General features: G+C 45.7%; 1 protein-coding gene and 1 long non-coding RNA gene across 4 annotated transcripts in view; one reads left to right on the top strand and one right to left on the bottom strand.

Moving 5' to 3' along the window:
• The first annotated feature begins 965 nt into the window (after positions 1-965).
• Positions 966-17,518, top strand: part of PRKCQ (protein kinase C theta) — a 158,040-nt gene continuing 141,487 nt past the window's right edge. Inside the window, exon 1 of one of the 2 annotated variants that reach the window (XM_086334799.1) lies at positions 966-3,764. The gene's annotated coding sequence lies outside the window, so the exon portion shown is untranslated. Of the gene's footprint in view, positions 3,765-4,108; positions 4,339-17,518 lie in introns of those variants that run through there. The other variant, XM_086334796.1, reaches the window with a different exon arrangement.
• On the bottom strand, positions 3,163-16,492 carry LOC147361166 (uncharacterized). Of its 2 annotated transcripts, XR_015139851.1 has the most exons (3): positions 5,555-16,470; positions 5,063-5,333; positions 3,163-3,792 (listed from the first exon to the last, which is right to left on the bottom strand). It is a non-coding gene; the product is annotated as an uncharacterized LOC147361166 (long non-coding RNA). The 2 variants fall into 2 exon arrangements; XR_015139850.1 differs by lacking the exon at positions 3,163-3,792 and having other exon boundaries at positions 4,409-5,333; positions 5,555-16,492.

Here is a 17,518-nt window from a genome sequence, read left to right as displayed (position 1 = left end):
TAGTTGATTTATAATATTATTTTCAGGTGTTATTGTTCAGTTGCTAAGTCATGTCTGACTCTTTGTGATCCCGTGGACTGCAGCACGTCAGGCTTCCTTGTCCTTCACTATCTCCCAGAGTTTGCTCAAACTCATGTCCATGGAGTTGGTGATACCATCCAATGATCTCATCCTCTGTTGACCCCACGTCCTCCTGCCCTCAGTCTTTCCCAGCATCAAGGTCTTTTCCAATGAGTTGGCTCTTTTTCAGGTGTCCAACATAGTGACTCAACATTTTTATAGATTATAGTTCATTTAGAATTACTATAAAATAATGGTATATTTCCTGTGCTGTACAATAAAATAGGTGTTTTTGCATATACCTCTTTTACCCATGGAGCTTCCCAGGGAGCGCTAGTGGTACAGAATCCGATTGCCAATGCTGGAGACATAAGAGATGTGGGTTTGATCCCTGGATCAGGAAGATCTCCTGGAGGAGGGCATGGCAACCCACTCTAGTATTCTTGCCTGGAGAATCCCCATGGACAGAGGAGCCTGGCAGGCTACAGTCCACAGGGTCACAAAGGGTTGGACACAACTGAAATGACTTATCATTACCATGGCACACTTTTATCCATAGCTCCTAGAATAACTTTGACATTTTCTGAACAAATTTACCCTAGACTCAATATGTTTATCAAATCTTCCATTAGGGTAGATCATTGTCTTCCAGCTCCATGCTGATTCTTCTGGGGATTCAGGTGGATCACTTGACAAACTCCTCAAGAAACTGTCCAAACTGGTTTCCTCCAAGTGGTGACTTTCTGCAGAGGCAGAAGGGTCCTTGTGAAATTATCCTTTGTTCAAATTTCGGGGTCATATCCTTCTTTTCCCTAATACTATCTTTCTCCAAATTAAGGTTCATAATAAGAATGCTTTCTCTTTTCAAAATTTACTCATCTATGTATTATTCTTGGCTACGCTGGGTCTCTGTTGCTGTGTGGGCTTTCCTCTAGCTGCGGCAAACAGGGGCTCCTCTCTAGTTGTGGTGTGCAGGCTTTTCATTGTGGTGGCTTCTCTTGTGGAGCACAGGCTCAGTACTTGTGGTGCATAGGCTTAGTTGCTCCATGGCATGCTGGGATATTCCCAGACCAGGGATCAAACCTGTTTCTCCTGCACTGGCAGGCTGATTCTTTACCAGGGAAGCCCGAGAACATTTTCTTTTTATGGATGGTCAACTTCACAGAATACCAAAGCTGGTCTCTTCTGGAGATAATCACCCACCAGGTCCAAATTAAACACTAAGAGATGTCTCAGGCTCCCTTTCACAAATCCCAAGTTGAAGGAAGATGGAATGCAGTGTCTCCAGAGATAAGACTCAAGAGCTAAGTCATTCATTCCTTAGCTCTGAATCCAGAGCAGGAGTCCCCCTCTTTCCCAGCTAAAAGGAATGGAAGCAGCTGCCGCTCAATTTATTCTCAGTATGATTCCAAGAAAGTTGAGAGCGGAAGCTGAAGTGGGGAAAGCAGCACAGAACCAACAGAAAGCTTGAGTGTGTTTAAGGTAACGAGTGGAACCTCACCACCCACGTGTAGGCCCCCCCAGGAAACGCAATTTCCTCTTCCAGGAAATAAAGGTGTGGAGAACTTCTGAGCAGCAGCCATCTACAAAACGATGAGACAGAGTCTGATACAAAACAGAAATGCCTTGTAGCCTTGGGAAGGAGAGGCCAGCTCTAGGCTCCTGGGGTCAGAAAGGTCTACAGGTATCTCTAGAACCTACATGGAATGAGAACAAAGAGAGATGTTTTTCTTTTTAGTTGATATTCAAGACAAAACAAAAACAAAACTCTTTCTAGACACATGATGAATATTGTTTTAAAAGATACAGTCTTCAGATGAATGGGTTTCTAATGGTAGGATTATATGCTTATATAGCACGCATCTCCAGGGACCAATTGTCCCAAACAGAGCGAAGGGGAAAGTGGAGGGTATGGTCAAGGAATAGAGGCGGTATTCAACAGTGCCTAAGGGGCTGCTTCCAACTGGCCTGAGTTGCAATCCTGGTTACAGTATTTTATTAACCATGTGGTCACAGGCAAGCTGCCTAATCCTTCTAAGCTGCATTATTCTCTTCCCTAACATAGAGATAACGATGATGACAGTGAGGATTTAATATCTACATCCTAAGATTTTTTACGAGGATTATGTGAATAGTGCATCAAAAGTGCTCATCACAAAAATAATGAAAAAAAAAGTGCTCATCACAGTGACAGATAGATAGCATATGGTGATGATTATCATCATTATTATTTGAAACATTGTTTATTTTGGCTCTAGTTGCCATGATCGGGCGGGGGCTTCTTACCGCAGTGGCTTCTCTTGTCGTGGAGCACAGGCTCTAGGGAGCACTGGCTTCAGCAGCTGCAGTGCATGGGCTCAGGAGTTGCGGTGAGTGGTCTCTCGAGCACAGGCTCAACAGCTGTGGTGCTAGGGCTTAGCTGCCCTACAGCATGTGGCATCTTCCTGGACCAAGGATCAAACCTGTGTCCCCTGCATTGGCTGGCAGATTCTTAACCACTGGACCACTAGACAAGTCCGATGTGAAACTTCTTAAAGTCACTGACTATTGACTAAATTTAGAGGACATAAGACTTTCCCTCGAGTGCCTACTTGTATTGGGTTGACCAGGAAGCTCGTTGGGGTTTTTCTATACCATATTATGGAACTTTCTGGCCAACCTAATACTTAACCCGTTTCTCAAATGGTCAATGAAAACTCCAGCTGTGAGGAATGGGTGGGTTTGCTGTCTCCTAGGCCCCAAAGCCTCTGGTGGCCTGCCATCTCTCTTCTGTGTAACAAGCTGTGTTGAAGAATGGCTGGGAGAGAACCAGGGGGCAGGTGTCTTGAACCAGGAGGTTTCTCTTTGGCAGTCTGCAGAGAGAAGCCGGGCCTCTTTCTGGTTCTTGTCACCTCGTTCTCAGCCATAGATACATTTTCCTACTAAATCTCAATAGCAAATATACAATGAGCACCTACTGTGTGCCAGGCTCTGGTGATGTCAACACAGCTGAGGTTCTCCTACCATCACACCTCTTGACTATGACCTTCCAGGGGTGGCAGCCTCTCTGTTGGATGATCCTGGCCTGAGGGTCTGTTCAGTGCTGTTAGATACTGATAAATGCAGGAGAGGGCCTACTCCTCGGGGAATGTATTTTTATCTTTAAAGGGTGTGTGTGTTTGCTCTGCAGAGTTCATACAGATTAGGAGAACAAGCCAGCATATCTGACTTCCTAGCCCCAGCCTGCCAAAAGGCAGCAATGGGAACTAAGTTACCAGATCCTTCTGGGCCTCAGGTTTTCTTCATCTTTAAAAGTTTGGAACTAGCTGTGGTCTGAGGTCTTTTTCAGCTGACAGTCTATACTTCCGTGATCAGAAGCCAGCTGATCCAAGCTGAGGCTCTTCCATACCTTTTAAATCTCCCTCTCAAAAACAAAAACAAAAAACAAAAACAAAAAAAAAGAAGAAGAAGAAATGGACTATTGTTCTATTTCTTAAGCTAATCTGGGTTTAGTATATTAGAGCAACAAGCACTTTAACCAAGTACATTTTAATCATTTTGCGTAATAAGTCAGAGGGAACAGGCCTGCAGTGCTGGTAACCAGTAGTCTATCCTGAATGAAAAAGTTATTCTCTAGAGCACAGAACAAAAGCACCCCACTTATCCTCAGCAGGACCATCAGGACCACCAGCCAGGCGTGAAAATCCTCCAATGACGAGACACCGGTAAGAGGTTACACTGCAGCTTCAAGGGCTGTCAAGTTTAAAGCAATGCAACTTAGGAAATGATACCAAAAAACCCCCAAAACGGTGCAGAAACAAAGTCAGAGGTCGGGTTATCCAGCACCAAATCTTTCTCGGGTGGGGCAGTTTAAAAGAACAGGGCACACCAGCCCTTTCTAGTGGAAAGGCTGGCAAACAGCTGAATTTTTTTTTTTTTTTTTAATCTGATGACCTTGATCCTTCCCGTGGGAAGGCTCGTTTCGCTTTTCGGTTGGGTTAGACGGAGAGTCACGTGGTCTCGGGTGCCTCTGCCCGCGCGCAGCTCAGCATCCCCGGCGCGGGGATGGGACCAGGTCTCGAGGCCCGAGCCGCTGCGAGCGGAAGCGCGGGGCGCAGCGCGGGGCGGGCCCCGGAGGAGAGCGGCGCGCGGCGGGCGGTGCGCGGGCCGCGGCTCCGGGGCGGGCGTCCGGGCAGCCGGCTCGGCGGCGGGGCCTCGGGGTGACGAGCGCCCCCTGGCCCGCGCCGCCCGTGCCCGCGCCGCCGCCCAGCCGCGCGCTCTGGCCGCCGCCACCAGCAGGTAGGTCCCCGCGCGGGTCGCCGACCGATCAGGAGGGCAGGGCGCGGGGAGGGGGGCGGCCACCCAGCTCGGGCTCCGAGCCGGTCCAGGACGGGGCAGCCGGCAGGACAGTGAACTCGGAAAGGGCGACAAGCGCTGCAAACTTTGGGTCTCGTTTCCGCGGTTTGTGGCGCGCGGGACGCCCGCGAGGCGCGGACCTCGGTTGGGTAGAGGCCGTCGGGGCCAGGGGCTGGGGCGCCTCCGCTTCCTTCTGGGCTTTTCTCTCACCTAAACTGCGGGGCGGGAGGGAGGGAAGGAAGACGGTGGCGGAGAGTTTACTGTTTCCCGCACGCCCTGGGAAGGAGAGGTGTGTGATGCGGTGGCAGCCTGTCCACGGAGGGAAATAAAGTTTTCTTGGCGTTTGCTCGAGAAGCAGACGGGGCTGCCAACATTCACTTCTAAACTAAGCCAAGTTTCTTTCCAGGGGCCTGGGGCAGGAGGAGGCCAGTTTTGATAGATGTCAGAAAACAAAACAAAAAACTGGTGCTCAATCCTGTAATCTTGGGGTGAGAGTGTTTTTTCAGCTTTGGGGGCCACACGTTAAGAAACTAGAGTTAGTGCCTTTATTTTATTCGGTTCTCAAGAGCTCGGGTTATCAGTGTGAAATGGACCTTTCACGCTAACAACTCGGCGCTCCCTGCGGGCGGGCGCGCCTGGATGAAGACAAGCTCCGAGGCAGGCTCACCTGGGAGACGCTGGGGTTTCTGCAAGGAGAAAGCTTTGTCCCTGGGCTTGTCCTGCTCAGAGTGGTGCTGATAAAAGATGATTCAGTGGTGGACCGAGCTGACCAGGAGGGGGCTGGTGACACGGGGAGAATGAGAAGGCGCCTCTCTCCTTGTCCGTGGAATGGTCCATCCCCGGGTATGGAGAACGTGCAGGTCCCTTTCTGAACATAGGTCTGGTTGTTGCTCCCCTTAACGTTATTCTCTAGAAGCTGTGATCACCACCGTCCTTTCCTGGTGGAGAAATTTGATAGACAAGCCCTGTTAGTAAAATGGTGGTGCTCCACTCCCACCCCACACCCCAATCCTGTGAATCACCATCTTCATTTCCCCCCCGAACTTATCTTTTAACTCTTGTAAAATGGCAGTCTCACCGCCAGTGCTTTAATCTTTTTTAAAAAATGCTGTGTCTCTTGGGAAGGAGGATGACATTTACTAATTTGGTTGCAAATTACTTCTGAAGTTGGTGCGCGGCTGTTTAGAACCCCTCGGAGATTAGCACTATTGTTTGAAGCAGGTGTCTGCGGCAGACTCTTCTTAGTCTTTCTCATGTTGATTGAACGTACATATATTTAAAGATGCGGCATAGGAAGAGCTTCTTAAAAACCTTCAAAGCCTCAGCTGTGGAACTCTTCCAAGTTAGCAATTAAGTCTAAATTAAGTTGGTTTGTTTGGGGTTTTTTCCCCCCCTCTCATAAACTTTTCTCTGATTTCAAGAGCGCCCTGTCCCCATGGCCAGCCTTTGTTTCGGCCCTCTGTGATTTTTCTTGTAAGCTTTTAAAATGTAAACTTCCAGGGAGGACTCTCGTCACCACCCTCCGCCTTGTCGTGTTCACTTCCGCCACCGTCTTGTGCAGCGGTGGCTTGGGATGGCATGTGGCTCACGGGCAAGCTTCTTTGTCCTCCCAGATCCTTCTCCCTTCTGCAGAAATTCCCTATTGTCTGTTTGAAAGATACATAGGCCAGTGACTAGAACTTTCTTTTGTTGAGGTGCCCCTGGCCTTCCATTTATGCAGAGATATTGTTCAGTCACACCTTGGTCCTTCTTCAGATCTCAAAGGTGCCTTTCAACACTGAAATGAGCTTTCTCTTGTTTGTAGCAGGTCCTGCGGGGGGTTGGGGGGGCTCCCTGGAATAGCCCATTCCTCTCTATTTCTATAAAGGTCCCTCTTGCAGTTGTAACATATTCCCTCTCTTCTATGGAAAAGAGGCAATTCTTCTGTGTAGTGAGTCTGGTGTAGTGAGTCTGAAATTCCATGTGGACTGGGTCCAGGATTTTTTCCAAGAGTGTGGCCTTATAGTACAAATCTGTAACTGACATTCAGGAGTAAAGCTCCACAAAATCTCCTTACAATGTGGAATTTGATGACAGGACATTTGCCTTCCTTTTAAAATAGGAATTGGAATTAGTACTACCTGTTCTGAATGCATTTGCTTTGGAGTTACTGATTGTGTTGCTTGCCTCTAAAAGTATTGTTGATGTAGTCATCTAATATAACCTTTAATAAGGATATTTTTGATTTCAGATGACATCCTTTTTATAGGGTTCAATCTTTTATCATTTTTCTCAAGTAATTTTCACAGATCATTTCATTAAAATAAAAAAAAAGATTATATGATAAAAAGGACCAGAGAACACAGATGTATCATGTGAGTTCATATTTATATAAATTTATTGCCCCAAATCAGATTGTAATTATAAGCAAGGGAATTAGTCTTGTGACAACATACATAATGTTAAACTCATTCTTTCTGTTTGTGTCTATTAGTTTGGAAGTTTAAGTTTCTCATTTTCAAGCAGTCATGCATCCAGCTTTGCTTCTTAATTCCTATTCTAGCTGTCAAGGCAGAAATCAGGAGCAAATCATAGAAAAACATGATGTTGAGGCAAAAAGATTAATTACGAGGTGTTTCCTTGCAATAATGGAAACCTCTTTCATTATTTTAACCTGTCAACCATTTGTACACGATTATTCACATTGCTCTGTCATCTGAGGATATCCTTGAGACCAAATGAGAACCAGAAGTTTCTGAAATTAAGAATAGCACAGCCAAAGCCTGGAATCATAGATTTCTGCTCTGGGATTAAATCAGCAGATATTCAAAGCCACTCACTCTGGCAGTACATACTCTATAGGCCGATGTTATCTTTTGATTTTTTTCTTTGTTTGGTTAAAAAAATTTTTTTTATTGGTGTATTGTTGATTCACAGTGTCGTGTTAGTTTCAGGTGTATAGCAAAATGATTCAGTTGTACATGTGTCTATCCTTTTTCAGATTCTTTTCTCATACAGGTAATACAGAGTATTGAGTCTAGTTCCCTGTGTTATACAGTAGATCCTTGTTGATTTCAACTGATGTGTATGTCAATCACCAGCTCCTAATGTATCCCGCCACCCTACCCCCAGCATTTCCCCTTTGGTAACCGTAAGTTTGTTTTTGAAATCTATGAGTCTGTTTCCGTTTTGTCAATAAGCTCATTTATATAACTTTTTTAAAAATTATAACTTTGAATTAAGCTAATCCTATTCATGGTAATCAGAGCTAACAAAAGCAGTAAGACATGATTTATTGATGTATTAGTATTTATAATTTATGTGCCAGATATTATATGGCACATAATTTTACTTGTATTTGGTAAATATTAGTCTCATTTAATCTTTGCAAAGTTTTTATAAATTTGATATCACCATCATTGTCATTATCCTTGTTAGCATTCGCATTTTGCAGTTGGGGAAATGGAGGCTGAGGGAGGTTGAGTCACTTGCCCAGCTCTTAACAGCTGATAACTGTTAGAATCAGGCCTGTGTGATTGCCAAGCCTTGCCAAAAACCACAGAGCTGGATAACCTGCCAATTAAATTTTGTAAATTGTGATAAAAATACACCTGACAAAATCTGCCATCTTAATCATTTTTAAATTTTAAACAGGTCAGTGGCACTGAGTACATCACACTGTCATGCAGCCGTCACCACCATCCATCTGCAGAGCTCTTTTCATCTTGCAAAACGGAAACTATCTACCCATTAAACATTAACTCCCCATTCCCCCTTCCTTCAGCCCTTGAAACCTCCGTTCTACCTTCTATCTCTGAATTTGGCTACTCTAGTTCCCTTGTATAAATGGAATCATACAGGATTTATCTTTTTGTGAGTTGCTTGTTTGACTAAGCTTAATGTCCTTTAGATTCATCTGTGTTGTAGCCTGTGTCAGAATTTCCTTTCTTCTTAAAGGCTGAATAATATTCCATTTTATCTACCATTGGTTCAATGGACATGAGTTTGAGCAAACTCCAGGAGATGGTGAAGGACAGGGAAGCCTGGGTCACAAAGAGTTGGACACGATTGAGCAGCTGAGCAACAACAGTATCTCCCACAATGTATCGACCACATTTTGTCTATCCAGTCACCTGTTTATGGTTGTTTGGGTTGCTTCCACATTTTGGCTTATGAATAAGGCTGCTGTGAATATGAGTGTAAAAATATCTCTTCAGATCTCTGCTTTAAGTACTTGTGGCTGTATACCCAGAAGTGGAATTGCTGGCTTAGATGGTAATTCTGTGTTTAGTTTTTTGAGGAGCCACCACGCTCTTTTCCATGGCGACTGCACCATGTTGCATTACCACCAACAGTGCGGGAGGGTTTCAGTGTCTCCCGTCTGCGCCCATGCTTGTTACTTTCTGTTTGTTGAGTGTTGCCATCCTAATGGGTATGAGATGATAACCAATTAACATTTTACCAAACCATTTCGTGCCCGACCTCAGGGGTTCATGGGTTGATGCTGCTTCTGAATTCATTATTTTTTTCCCTATCTCATCCTGTGCTTACGTCCCTTTTTATTTTTTTCCTCTCTCTTTATTTCTTTTAACCTTGAAACATCCCAGACTTACAGAAAAGCTGTAACTACAGTACAAAGGGGAAAATCCTTTTATCCTTTTAACCCTACTGATGATGTCTAAATAAGTTGCTGACTCGATACCCTATCACCTTATCAGTTCTTTCATGCATATTTCTTACAAATAGGAACATTCTCCCCCAGAAGCAGAGAACAGCCACAAAATTAGGAAATGAAGTTAATATGTCCCCTTTTTTAGTGCAGAATAATTGGAGGACTTAACGACTCCAGCATCTCCTGCAGGACTGGGGAACCCACGGGCAGAAGGGTTTCTGCCCTCTAGAGAGGGCTGCCCCTACTTACACGAAGTACCTTGTGGTTTAGCAATGAGCAGTTGTTGAGAATCAGTAAGCGTGGCATTCATTGTAATGATGCTAAATGTGCAGAACAGACCCTTTGCAGACCTAAAGGTTATGTTCTTGTATGTGACCAAAACAAGACAGATTCCCAGGACAGTGGAGAAAATCAGAAAGTTGATGGTTGTGCTTTCATCCACCAAGTTTTTGTTGGGAGCCTCAGAGCCACACGCTGCTGTGTAAGCACGGGCGAGATGCAGGCAGGTAAAGGGGAAGTTCTGAGTGTGATGACTTCATCATGTTATGTCAGTTTATAATATTACCATGCACAACTATGCTGTAGACTCATTTGTTTCCTCTTCGCCAGTAGACTCCAAAAAGGCTGGCATTTCCCTGTAGCCCTTTTCCCAGCACCTACAGCAGGACTGGGGCCCAAGGAGCCCCCAGTGAACCCCCAGTGCAGAATGAGTGTGTACATGCTGTACTGGGCACACACATGGTGCCAAGGGCACACTAGATCTGGGCTGTCTGGGAAGGCATCCGGAGAAAGTGGCAGCTCAGCTGAGACCTGCTGTGCGGGCGAGGATGTTTTGGAAGGTGGGATTGCATTTTAGGATGGCCTGTGAGCATGACATTCTAGTAAGGCGAAGGACAAACCCTGTCTGGTTTGAGCAGAGCAGTGAGGGAGGAGAATGGGGTGAGCCCTGACACTTCCCTCTCAAAGTGTGTTGATCACTACCACATCAACCGCTCTTTAGTTCAAAGTACGAAGAGTGGACCCTTAATCACCCTTGGCTAGCCTACCCTGTTACCCGTCTCCAGCCCTCTGCATTGTTCACACTGGGCATATGCTAAAATAAGCATCTAGCCGGTAGAGTCTTGTTGCCAAGATTTGGGTGAGTTTCCAAAGGAAGCCAGGCGCTGAGAATTCATGGTCAGATGACTCTTCACAGCCCAGGTGAGCAAGAGGCCGAGTCTTTCATGAAAGTCAGCTGACATGTCTTTCTTGCAGTTTGGGGAGAAATTCATGTCAGCTGTGTGGTAGCGTTTTTAGAGCGGTAGTTTTCAACTTTTTCCATTCTGTGGTCTGTTAATGTACTGTTTGCAGTGATATAGAGTTGGGCCTCTCATCTAGTGTTTTTTAAACTGCAAAGCACAATCATTATTGGATTGTGAGATTTGCATTGTGTTGCAACAAGCAAATCTTTAAACGTGAAATGGAACAGAAAAGACTAGCATGCGTTTCACATAGCAAGAGTAAATAATTCATGAAATTTGGGATCATGGAGTTTGGGACATGTGTCTTATGATCATCCTAGACCCATGACCTTTAGTTTTCTGTAATGTTTCTTTAGGTTGTAGAGTCATACACGCTCTGGCCTGGAGGGAGGCAGAGGAAAGTGATATTGGTTGAATGGGCATCATGCTGGGTTTCTGGGTATGTGAGACATTTTCTCCTCAAGTCCTGCCCATTGAGTGGCTCATCCACAGTTTATAGAGATGCTGAGGTGGGTTGAGGTCAAGAATCTTCATCACAACAAATGACTAGCTGTGAACTCTGATCTCTCGGCTCCCCAATTTAAGCTCCTTTTTCTGCCTCTGTGGGTTATATTCCCAAAGTTTGTTCATCAGTTGGCTGTTTGGGGAAGATGTCATCTCAAGGGGAGAGTCTTATAATCAGATTCCACTTTTGTTAAGAGGAATACGGACTTTGGGATGTGCCCTGTCAGCTTCTTAAGGAAAAAAAAAAATCACTTAGAAAAAAATAGTATTGATTCAACAGACCAGAGATTGTGGGGCCTGAAGTCAACAAAGATGAAAACAGCCCCTCCGCCCTCCCCTTGAAGCTTCCCCCACCCCCCTGCTCAGGCTGGGAGCAGCAGCTTGGGTGGAGCCACATGAGGTGATGTTCTTTTCTTTCCAAAACTGGGGTTCCCAGGTCCACAGCAGAGTCCCATCTCCTTCTCCCGGAGCCGGAGGCTGCTGCACTTCTACTGGACAGAATCATGTAACTGCAAATTCGTGGCATCAGGGCTCTGTGATTTGCAGCATCAGCCAGGCCCTCCCTCAGACTTTGCCCAGTCAGCTCCCTGCCCCTGTAGAGTACAGCAACCATTTCAGACCGTCTCCTGCCGCCACCATCCCCTCAGCCTGCTTCGCTGAGAAAATCGGAGTTTCCCTGATGGAAACAACCTAACCCTGTGATGACGGCTCCGTGCCCAGCTCTGGATCTACCCTCCCTTCCTGTCTTTTATGATAAAAAAAAAACAGAAGCCTCACCTTCTAAGGTTCATCGTCCACTGATGCTCTGGATTCCGTTTCTTCCTCCTCCATGGAAGGAGGAGGAATCTCATTCTCTTGATTATCTCGTTCTGCATCTGTATTTTCCTTATGGCCCCCCCTCCAGCCCCCCGCCTGGTCCCACCTCACTGCACAAGCATGCTGAAGCCCCTTCCTTCTCGGAAGAAGAAGGCCATCCTTCTTCACCTTCCTCCAGCCATGGCCTCCTTCCTCCTCTTCACAGCCAGCCTCCTCAGATTGTCCCCCGCCCCCGCTGCTCTGTCCTCACTCCCTGTTGTGGCCACAGATATCTGGCCCTGTTGCCTCTGGGGATCTAACACATTCATGCTCCCTTTTACTTTTTTTGTTGTTCAGCCACTAAGTCATGTCTGACTCTTTGCAGTCCCACGGACTGTAGCCCATCAGGCTCCCCTGTCCATGGGTTTTTCTAGGCAAGAATACTGGAGTGGGTTGCCATTTCCTCCTCCAGGGGATCTTCCTGGACCAGAGATTAAAAGGCAGATTCTTTACCACTGAGCCATCAGGGAAGCCCTCCCTTTTGCTGACTCTTGCTCAATTCCACTCCTTTCTTCCTTGACTTCTCTGCAGCAGATGGTGTACTGAGCACCTCTGCATTCTCGGAGCAACACCTTCATCCCACCCCTGCTTCCCATTCTCCTTCCTTCCCCTCTTCGGCTTTGCAAGATCCTGCTCTCCCTCCTTTCCCGTGGAAGGTTGATGTTCCTCTGGATTCTCACTCTGTGGGTAACCTCATGCTCACTGACCTGAACAGCCATCCCCTTGCTGACCACTCCCTAACTGTGACCTCTCCAGAGTCCTTTTGTGTCTGTTAAATGGGTGTGTCTAATACCACATGCCTCAGACTGCTTGCATGGTCTTCCCCTTTCTCTTCCCACAAGATAACCTCTTTCCCGTTCTTTTCTGTCTCTGGCGCTGTTTCACCTGTTCTTGCACGAGCAGAAATCTAGATGTTTTCCTTGACTCCTCACCTCCTCATTTCACCCCAAGCCAAGTTCTGGTAGATGCACACCCCTACATATCTTTTTATTCCATCCACCTTTTCCTGCCCTGACTCAGGTCACCACCATTTCTCTTCTGGATCACTGCCAGAACCTCCTCCCTGGTCTCTGTTACTGTGGGTTATTCTCCACTGTGCAGCTGGGAGGATCCTTGTAGAACCCAGATCTGAGCTTGTCACTCCTTGCTTTAAACTCTGCAGTGGCTACCCAGTGTTATTTGGAATGAAACCTGGACTCTGTAACATGAATGTTGTTCAGTTGCTAAGTTGTGTCTGACTCTTTGCGACCCCATGGACTGTAGCACACCAGGCTTCCCTGTCCTTCAGTGTCTCCTGGAGTTTGCTCATACTCATGTCCACTGAGTCAGTGATGCTGTCTAACCATCTCATTTTCTGCTGCCCTCATCTCCAATGAATATTCAGGGTTGCTTTCTTTTAGGATTGGCTGGTTTGATCTCTTGCTGTCTAAGGGACTCTCAAGAGTCTTCTCTAACACCACAGTTTGAAAGCATCAATTCTTTGGTACTCAGCCTTCTTTATGGTCCAACTCTCACGTCCTTACATGACTACTGGAAAAACCATAGCTTTGACTATTCGGACCTTGTCAGCAGTGATGTCTCTGCTTTTTAATATGCTGTCTAGGTTTGTCACAGCTTTCCTTGCAAGGAGCAAGCATCTTTTAATTTCGTGGCTGCAGTCACCATCTGCAATGATTTTGGAGCAGAAAATCATTTGGTGCAGAAAATAAAAATGTCTGCACAAGTGGGATCATCAACTCAGCAGGTTTTGCCTGTGGGTTTCTAGAATTACCTAGATACTTTGTACTAGAAGTTCAGAGTTGAAGGTGATAGAAAACATTTTACATGCTTAAAGACAACCTCTTACAAGGGAGAAACTCTGTTTCCCCATCCCTGTGGTGGGCTTTTCTCCCCCTATCACCCTCCCAGTTTCTCACCTTGCTGAGAAATGCCAGTAATGAAAGGAAAAGAGACTGAGTTAAGAATGATAAGGAAACAAAAAGTAAAACTGAGATATTCCAAAATTTCCCCCTACTAGCAAATGGATGAGGCATTGAATGCAGATATACAGAGAGCTCAAAATTATTTTAGTAAAAAGAAAATATCAAAGGATAAAAGAGATTAAAATTTAACAAAATGATGTTTTTAGGATCTTTCAGAACAAAACCATCATGATCTTAAACTTCATTAAGAAAGATAAAAAGATAAAAAAGATTGAAAATGAAGGATGAAATTCAAGAGTTAGGATGATAAAGGCCTGCCAAAGATTAAACAATTGAGAGCATTCTTAATTAGAATTATTATAGTCTTAAAAGTAGAGAGTAATAAATTCATTTTAAAAAATATTTTTATTGGAGTATAGATGCTTTACAATGTTGTGTTTCTGCTGTACAGCAAAGTGATTCAGCTGCACATATATATATATATCCCCTCTTTTGGGGTTTCCTTCCCATTTAGGTCACCAAGTTGAGGAGAGTTCCCTGCGCCGTGCAGTAGATTCTCAGTAGTTATCTATTTCATACATAGTCGTGTGTATACATGTCGAAGAGTCTGACACAGCTCAGCAACTGAACAACAATGATGTACGTCAGCCCCAGTCTCTCAGTTCATCCCACCCCTACGCCTGCCTTGGCATCCTACATTTCTTCCCTGCATCTGTGGCTCTACTTCTGCTTTGCAAAATATGATCATCTAAGAGTCATAAAGGAGATCAGTCCTGGGTGTTCATTGGAAGGACTGATGCTGAAGCTGAAACTCCAGTATTTTGGCCATCTCATGTGAAGAACTGACTCATTTGAAAAGACCCTGATGCTGGGAAAGATTGAAGGCGGGAGGAGAAGGGGACGACAGAGGAGGAGATGGCATCACCGACTCGATGGACATGAGTCTGGGTAAACTCCGGGAGTTGGTGATGGACAGGGAGGCCTGCTGTGCTGCAGTTCATGGGGTCGCAAAGAGTCAGACACGACTGAGCAACTGAACTGAACTGAAGAGTGATAAATTCTGTAGGGCAATGGTCCCCAACCATTTTGGCACCAGTGATCGGTTTTGTGGAAGACAGTTTTTCCATGGACCAGGAAGTCAGGTGGATGGTTTCAGGATGATTTGAGAGCATTACATTTTTTGTGTCCTATATTTCTAATCTAATGCCGCTGATCTGACAGAGGTCTGTGGCCCAGAGGTTGGGGGCCCTTGCTTTAGGGGACTTACTGAAAGGTGGAATAACCAAAAATATGAAACCAGAGGAGAAAAACCCATACTCTTTTAAAGAAGATTAAAATTAAATCCCAGCAGTAATAAAATGAGCATGTGCATGGGTTCCCAACAGCTAGTAAGCCATGGCTAAAACAATGTTAAGACGGGAGCTTAGGGTTTGGGCTTATACCTCAAAAGCCCATGTCACCTCAGTGGGATTTTAGAGGCAATTTTTACAGTACACTTCTGCATGTATGCCATCATGTTTTGGGGGAAATGCTCTGTGCGTTCCACTGGGACGGTTCCATCCTGGGGGAGGGGGTGGGCCGTCACACCAGGGCAACCGAGGAGTTATGCTCATCTTTGGCTGCCAAACAAGGGAGATGCTTTTAACTGTATGAAGCTCAGCATCCCTGCCCTCCAGAGCTCAATGGAGTCTCCACCCAAAGCATTCTGCTTTCCTCTGGGAAGTGAGAAGATCAGGTGGTACCCGGGTGGATTCCTCACCTTGTTTATGGAGCCTCTTCTCCACCAGGGTCCATTTGGCAATTACCCAAGAGAGAGTCCTTTCCTGTTACATCTTTTCTATGTAGCTTGTGATGTGTGTCCTCTCCCTATTCTGCTTTCTTGTGTCTCTGGGGATTTGTGATTCTATCTGGCTCATAAACAGAGCTCAGTAAAAATATTTTATCTAATTTTTATATATTTAGCTACGCTGGGTATTAGTTGTGGCATGCGGAATCTTTAGTTGCAGCATTTAGACTCATAGTTGAGGTAGGTGGGATTTAGTTCCCTGACCAGGGATTGAACTGAATTAGATTCAGGGATCCCCTGAATCGGGAGCAGGGAGTCTTAGCCACTGGACTGCGAGGAAGTCCCAATAATGATACTGTAATTCAGTTATTATCTCCTGAGAAAGCTTGGTCATTGACCTTGTTGTTGTTCAGTTGCTAAGTTGTGTTCGACTCTTTGCAACCCCGTAGACTGTAGCACACCAGGCTTCCCTGTCCTTCACTATCTCCCAGAGTTTGCTCAAATTCACGTCCATCGAGTTGGTGATGCCATCCAACCATCTTATCCTCTGTTGTCCATTTCTCTTCCTGCCCTCAGTCTTTCTCAGCATCAGGGTCTTTTCCAGTGAGTCACCTCTTCGTATCAGGTGTCCAAAGTATTGGAGCTTCAGTTTCAGCATCAGTCCTTCCAATGAATATTAAGGATTGATTTCCTTTAGGATTGACATACACGAAGGACATACATCAGGTCTTCCATTTCCTTCTCTTCTTAAACTCTCAGCACAGAGCTCAGACTGCATCGTCACTTGTGGAAGCTAGGACATCTCCTCATCAGAGAACAGATTTTATTTTTCTCTCATTGCTAGCATGAAGGAGTCTAATTACAAATGTCATGTTTTTCAGGACCTGCTCATTAGTACTAAGAGCTCTGAGAAGTGTAACGTTTGCCCATGTGCTTACGGTGAATGTTAGGGGTCTGACTGAGAAGTGGTGCATGGGGCCAAGTGCATTATTACACTTCGGTGCATTGCCTTCTGTTTGGCCAGACTCTATACCATGGCACCTGCTGCCTCTCTCCCCTCCCCAGCCCTCCACCTTACTTCCCAGGTCCCTTGCAATGAATGAAGACACATGAGAGTTGGTATGCAAGGGTATTAAGAATCCAGATTAGATTGTCCTTTTCCGTAGCAGAGACTGGAGAGAGGCTATAGGATCTTGGAGCAACTTTGCCCTGCCTTGGTCCAGCTTTTCCACAGTCATACAGTCTTCCTGAGCTGTCTAACAGTGAAGGCAGATGGAAAGATCACAGAATTGGGGGTAGGAGACTACTGTTCTCTGACCTGCTTGGCTGTGTTGACCATAAGATGAGTGAGTTGGATAAGGGGGGGTCTCTAGAATTCCTCCTGATCCTAATATTTTGTAGCTGTTTGGGGAGGGTGTCTTTTGAGATACACACATTCCACTCACACCAGGATTTCCCCCAGGTACCTGGGTGGTGCAGTATCAAACACATGTCATGGCTCCCAGCCTGTAGTTAACTCATTCATTAGCCTGGGTGTAGAATACAGAGTATATTATGTCCCCTACATATGAATGAGTTCTGTTCTGAGTGTGCATTCATAAATCTAATTTGTTCATAAATCCAACAAAGTTAGCCTAGGCACCCAAATAACACAATTGCCTGTATGTTGTTGTTGTTCAGTTGTTACAGTTCATCTAGTCAAGGCTATGGTTCTTCTTGTGGTCATGTATGGATGGGAGAGTTGGACTGTGAAGAACGCTGAGCGCCAAAGAATTGATGCTTTTGAACTGTGGTGTTGGAGAAGACTCTTGAGAGTCCCTTGGACTGCAGGGAGATCCAACCAGTCCATTCTGAAGGAGATCAGCCCTGGGATTTCTTTGGAAGGACTGATGCTAAAGCTGAAACTCCAGTACTTTGGCCACCTCATGCGAAGAATTGACTCATTGGAAAAGACTCTGATGCTGGGAGGGATTGGGGGCAGGAGAAGAAGGGGACGACAGAGGATGAGATGGCTGGATGGCATCACTGACTGGATGGACGTGAGTCTGAGTGAACTCCAGGAGTTGGTGAGGGACAGGGAGGCCTGGCGTGCTGCGATTCATGGGGTCGCAAAGAGTTGGACAGGACTGAGCGACTGATCTGATCTGATCCTACTCTCTGTGAC

This window comes from Bos grunniens, chromosome 13 (genome assembly GCF_055505025.1).
Source record: "Bos grunniens cultivar Pamir isolate PY7600 chromosome 13, Bosgru_T2T1.0, whole genome shotgun sequence".
NCBI lineage: Eukaryota > Metazoa > Chordata > Mammalia > Artiodactyla > Bovidae > Bos > Bos grunniens.
This window is presented reverse-complemented; position numbering and strand designations above follow the sequence as displayed.